The sequence below is a fragment of the Lathyrus oleraceus genome, chromosome 7 (assembly GCF_024323335.1).
Source record: "Lathyrus oleraceus cultivar Zhongwan6 chromosome 7, CAAS_Psat_ZW6_1.0, whole genome shotgun sequence".
In the NCBI taxonomy this organism is placed as follows: Eukaryota; Viridiplantae; Streptophyta; class Magnoliopsida; order Fabales; family Fabaceae; genus Lathyrus; species Lathyrus oleraceus.
The window spans coordinates 427837500-427843940 of NC_066585.1; positions in this window are offsets into that span (position 1 = coordinate 427837500).

A 6441-nucleotide genomic window follows, 5' to 3' on the forward strand; every position below is an offset into this window, starting at 1 on the left:
GCGGTAATAGCATCCTTCTGTACTGGTACAGACAACAAGTGTAGAATCTTCCCATATTTGAGTGTGAATGCGTCTCGGCGGATATTAGTCAACCCATCTCTGAATGCAATGAAGCCCTTCACACACGGTACCTTGGCTTTGATTTGGAATATTTTTCTCTTTCCTGACTCCATTTGTTCTTGAATGCTTAATTAACTAATTTTTTTGAAATTCCCTGAAAATAAAAAGTGTGTAAATGATTTTGTTATGCTCATAATGAATGCAATATGATGTTTATGCAATGACAGGGATCCAGGTTTCAAATATATCACAAGGTTCAACTTAACAACGGTTCTATGTCTTTCACCCCACACATCAAGGATTGCTCCTAAGGTTATCCATTTTCATGATAAGAACTTAGAGTGATGGACCAAGTTCAGTCTTTCATCGCAATAATGGGCTAGCCACATTGAAATGAAAGTTCTGAATCAGTTTACTCTAAGTGGGATTCTCGTATTGTTCGAACAAGGTGTAGACCCTTCGGTTCAATACTACACGATCGCCAATCATGAAGACGGACTTCAGTTTAAGATGAGGTTCCCAAAGTCATGGACCGTGTTCAACGTTTCCTCATAATAATGGGCTAGCCATATTAGGATGGAAATTCTGAACAGATCTACTCTAGGTGGAATTCTCGTATTGTCCCAATGAGGTGTACACCCCTCGGTTCAATACTACACAATTCCGGGTTCTAAGTTTTTCTCGAAGCTCGGGTACAGAGCTTATCTCACAACATGTGTCAAACACCATAGATCACCCAACATAATAGCAGAATAAATTACATAGCATAAATAATACATCAAGATGTACAGAAGAAAATAAAAGCGGTATTTTAACGTCCATAGCAAATTGACTAAGTTAGGCTTGACTCTCTCTTGCTTAGAGCAAAATGTCCCCAGCAGATTCATCATCTGTCGCATCTCGAAAAATACGATTCCTCGCGATGGTCGCGGAAAAAATATTAGTTCGAACAGAGTCACCACCGAACTTTATTTATTCCGATAAAGGAATAGGAAAATATCGATAAAACCTTTGAGAAAATGGAATAATGGTCGTCGCAACCATATTCGGGTTTGAGAGTCGATTACGCAAGGGGAAGGTATTAGCACCCCTCGCGTCCGTTGTACTCAACGGGAACCTTTTAGTCTTATTTGCTATTTGAATGTTAGTTGACTGTTATTTGTTTGCTTCGAGTAATTAGAATTGATGATAGATATGGGTGAAGACCTCAAAAGGAGAAAAAGGGAGGTTTTTTATTAGTGTGCTCGCGAAGATACAACAATCTCCTGCCTACGTATCCTTATGGTGCAATAAGGAAATCAGAGCATTCATAGTTCGGGCTACTACAAATATTTGGTGTGTTTTGTTTGATGAACGACTGTGTAGGTCGGCGTTCTAACGGCTAAACGTTGGCTTGTCTACTCTCGGTGGAGGCTCTAGCACTGGTTTGTTGTGCGCATTAGAAAGGACTGGCAATGTTCTTTTTGAAAGGGTTTTGGTCACGCGGGGGTGACAAGTTGGATTAATGTGTTTGGGTGTTTTTGTTTGGTTTCGATCGCGTGGGGGCGAGAAATTAGTTTTGATTTTTTTGAGATGTTTTGAAGAACAACGAAAGATTGAGCAATGTGGTGCACACCAATCGTCCAATTCTTTAGAGGAATAATAAGGCGACCGCCTTCTACTCCTTTTTCGTTCGAATTATTTTTGAAAGTTTGTTTGCGGATGTTGAATATGCACGGTAGTGAGGCGTACGCCTCCTACTTGCTTATTCAAAGAATAATGATGCGAGCGCCACCTATTCCCTTATCCAAGTTTAATTAAAATGTTTTAATCGGAAGTCGATGATTTGTGCAATATGGCGAGCGCTAATTATTCAAATAATCGAGAGACTGTGAGGCGTACGCCTCCCATCTTTTATCATCCGAAGTTTAATTTATAAAAAGTATGTTTTTAGATGTCGTATTTGATTTACGAAAATAGTTTGAATTTTGAATTGGTAGGTTTGGAAAAGTCGATGATTTGAGCAATGTGGTGTACGCCAATTATTCAAATAATCAAAGGATGGTGAGGTGAACGCCTCCCATTCTTAATTGATTGAAGTTTAAGTTATAAAGTTGATTTTGAAATTGGATTTGATCTAAGATTTGATTTGAATTTATTCGATTGTGTTTTTAATTTGATGACGAAAACTCGAGCAATGTGGCATACGCCAATTATTCGAATAATCGGAGGATAATGAGGCGAACGCCTCCCATCCTTTTATTATCGGAAATTTAGAATCTAGAATATTTTAGAAATTATATTAATTAGAAAGAAATAACTTGAATATTGTGGTTTGGTGTTTTAATTAAATGACGAAAATTCGAGCAATGTGGCGAACGCCAATTATCCGAATGATCGAGAGATAATAAAGCGGAGGCTCATTATTCTCCTTTTCATTTAAAGATTTATTGAAATAATTTTTAGAAAATATATTAATAAAGAGAGGTTTGGATTTGAACTTGTGGGATTAGTTGGAGGCTCATTATTCTCCTTTTCATTTAATTAGTTTAAATTTATCAAAAGTTAATAAACAAAATTAATTAATAAATTAAAAAACAATTACCTCAATTAACAAGTTTAATCAATTTAATCATGTTTTAATTGATTAATGAAATGGGAGATTAGAACAAAAAGGATGTTTGGTTGTCAAGACTGAGTGGGCTTCTAAAAGCAAAAAGCCCACTTAGTACTGTTATGCGCTGGGGGTGCTGATAATAATAGAAAGGTGAGCCCACTTAGTTGGCCCATTTGAAAATGGCTATGAAGTAAAGGGGGTGTCAGCTAATGAAATACGTGTAAGGTCGGAAGGCAGACGGGAGGGGGGAGAGTGAATGGTTTTCTTCAATTAATTCCAAAACCAAAATATGTTAAAAGGAGAAAAGATATTATAATACAAGAAATAGAAATTAGGCACATAGAATTAAAAGGCTATTAATGTCATTAAGAATAAAAACAAAGCTACAACAATTCTAAACGGCACATGAATATATTAACCGGTACTTGATCCATTTCAAATTGAATGACCTTTTAATGCTTAATAATAATGACTAATAAAGAAAAAAAATAATAGGAAGTAACCAGCTACTACTTGGGAACATGTATCGACCATATTTAGCAATAATTTATTATTTCCTTTAACTTCCTATCACCACACGTTATCAGTCATTTGCAAAATAGAAGTTTAAATCCAAAAATCCAAATCCTCTATTTCAACGATTCTCAAAGAACACACACAAAAAATGAATGATTTCCTCTAATCCCCTAGTACGAGCTCACAGTGCCTTTTTATGATGTTCATCGCTCATGAAGTTCAGTGTTCAAAAACACCCAGATCCCAGAAGAAAAACAGTCTAACTCCCCTATGAGCATCAAAACTGAACACGCATACACAACCCTCGGCCATACCCTAAATCCCTAAATTTCTCAAATTAAAAACCTAACATTCAAACCAGATCACACACAAATGGAGAAATATGAAATGCAAGGAGCTCCGATGGTATATTCAAAGCAGTAATCGAAACAAGCTTACTCATTCAACAGTTATCAAGTCATTATGCATTATGGTGGAAGTCGAAATACCTTCGTCTATTCGAACTCTGATGATTCTTCGAGCAAAATCTTCTCCTGGTCCACGGTAAGCTTCATTCCGTTTCCTTCTCCGCCTCTCTTCGTTCTTCTTCACTGATTTTTGGGTGTAACTTTACTTGGTAGTGGCTTAGCTCAGTTTCTCAAAGTTCTGGTGATCAACTCAGAGTAAGCTTCGGGAGTATCGAGCTTTGGTGCTTGGGTGTGAGTGAAATTTCAGCAGAGTAACGGTGTTGGAAAGGGGTTTTTTATGAAATATTGTTATGTTGTTCTTGATGTGTGTTCTAGGTTTTTAGAAGAAATCTCTTGCTGTGCATATGCTATTGTTCTTGCCGTGCCGTTCTGGTTTAGAAAAAAAAAAGTGCCTCTGTGTTGTTGTTGTGGTTTAGGTTTTTTAGAAGAAATTTCTTACTGTCTTTTTCTGTTAACCTCTCTATGTTTATGAAGAATTCTAAATCTTAGAAAAAACTTCCCCTTTTTCGATTTTCTCATCTCTAGATTATGTGGGATTTAGTTTGTTCCTGTTTTAGATCAATTTGGACATGCTTTTTGGATGTTTAGGTTAATTTTCTGGGTAAAGCTTTAATCTGAGTGATTTATTTTGTTGTTTTGCAGTTTCTTAAGCGCTTCTAAAAGGTGCTTTTTAAAATAAGCTATTTTTGTTCTCTGTAGATTACAACTCTGAGATGACCTGCTGGAATGGAAGGTGGCTGTTCCAAGCTTCAAGACAACCTGTTTTCATGACTAAGTCCAAAGTGATTTCATCCTAATTGCTTGGTTTTGGTCATTAGGGACCCATTTCCATCTGTAGCAATTTTTTTCACTTTAATTACTTAGTTTAGTTTTTTAGACAAAATGTGTGTTTGGATTATTTGGGACTTATTGAATTAAATTTTAATTATGTAATTACCTTTTAATCTTTCAAAATTTAACTCAATATTTATTTATGCTAATCAATTTCAACTTTTAAAAACAACAAATTTCTAACTTAAGTATAATGACTTAATTTTAAAAACAACATATTTCTTACTTAAGTAAAATGACTTAATTTTAAAAACAACATATTCTAATCTTAAACACAAAAACTAAGTATAGTAATTTAATTTTTTTTTACAAAACACAATTCTAATTTAAACACAAAAATCTAAATGTGGGACTTTTAATTTAAAAAAAAACAACACAATTCTATTTTAAATAAAAAAATCTAATTATGGAACTTTTTTTTAATTTAAAAACAACACAATTCTATTTTAAATATAAAAATCTAAACATGGGACTTTTAATTAAAAAAAACACAATTCTATTTTTAAATACAAAAATCTAAACATGGGACTTTTAATTAAAAAAAACACAATTCTATTTTTAAATACAAAAATCTAAATATGGGACTTTTATTTATAAAAAAACACATACATGTTTCTAAAAAATGCAAATTTAATTTGGGAACCCATGAAGAACTTAGAACTTGGTATAAATACTTGGGACATGTAAATGGACTAGTAAATAGTGATCATAGAAATAATAACATGGCTCTTAATACTTACTAAAAAAAAATAAGTTTTGGATTAGTAATGTAAAAAGATTCAAACCATATTTTAGATTATGGATACACTTATGCAAATAGGCCTTTGAAACAAAGAGATCTCATGGGTAAACCACAAATGGCCGGACAAAATTGGGGTATGACAGTATGTTTCTGGCAATAAAAGCAATTTGATGAGTGTAAGTCAATTAATTGAGAAAGGATTTTCAGTTACCATGAAGGAAAATCTTTCGAAGTTGTATGACTGTAACCAGAAGCTGATTATGAAGTCAGAACAGGGAAGGAATAGAACATTCAAAGTGAATGTTAAAACTGTAGACTTTATATGTTCTAGTGCAACAAGTGTTGTAAAGGAAGTTGAGTCATAGCACAAAAGATTTGGTCATCTGAACTTCAGAAGCTTAAGGAATCTGAATTCAAAGAAGTTGGTACATGGAGTTCCTGCAATTAAGAAGCTTGTGCATGAGAGGGAAGTAACCAAGACTGCCATTTTCATCTGAAATACCTCTAAGAGCAAAGCATGCTTTGGGTGTGGACAATTTCCAGTACCTTCACCTGAAGGGAATAAATATTTTATGTCTTTTATTAATGTGTTCACATGGATGACATGGGTATCCCTTATAAAGTTCAAACATGAGGTGTTTTCTGAATTTAAGAAATCTGGAATCCAGGATGGGAATCAGTATGGTCAGAAGCTGAAAATTCTCAGAACTGATGGTGGAGGTGAGTATAACTCTACAAAGTTCAAAAAGTTTTGTAGGGAGAATGGAATTGAGCATGAGGTGACTGCTCCGTGCACTCCTCAATGGAATGGTCTTGTTGAAAGAATAAACCCAACTTTGCTTGATATGACAAGGAGCATGCTGAAGGCTATGAAAGTACCTCACACCTTGTGAGGAAAAGTTGTTTCCACTGCATCATATGTGCTCAACAGGTGTCCAACCAAGAAGCTATAGGAAATTGTTCCTTTAGAGAAGTGGATTGGAGATAAGAAAAGTTTGAGCCATTTGAAGGTGTTTGGTTCTATTTGTTACAAACATGTTATAAATGCTAAGAGAAAGAAGTTGGATGACAAAATCAGAGTTATGTTGCTTGTAGGGTACCACGTTACATGTGCTTATAAGCTATATTGTCTTGTCACTAACAAGGTTGAATTCAACAGAGATGTTATTATGAAAGAACCAGAAGTGTGGGATTGGAGTAAATCTCAATCCGAATCTGGTGTAGAGTTA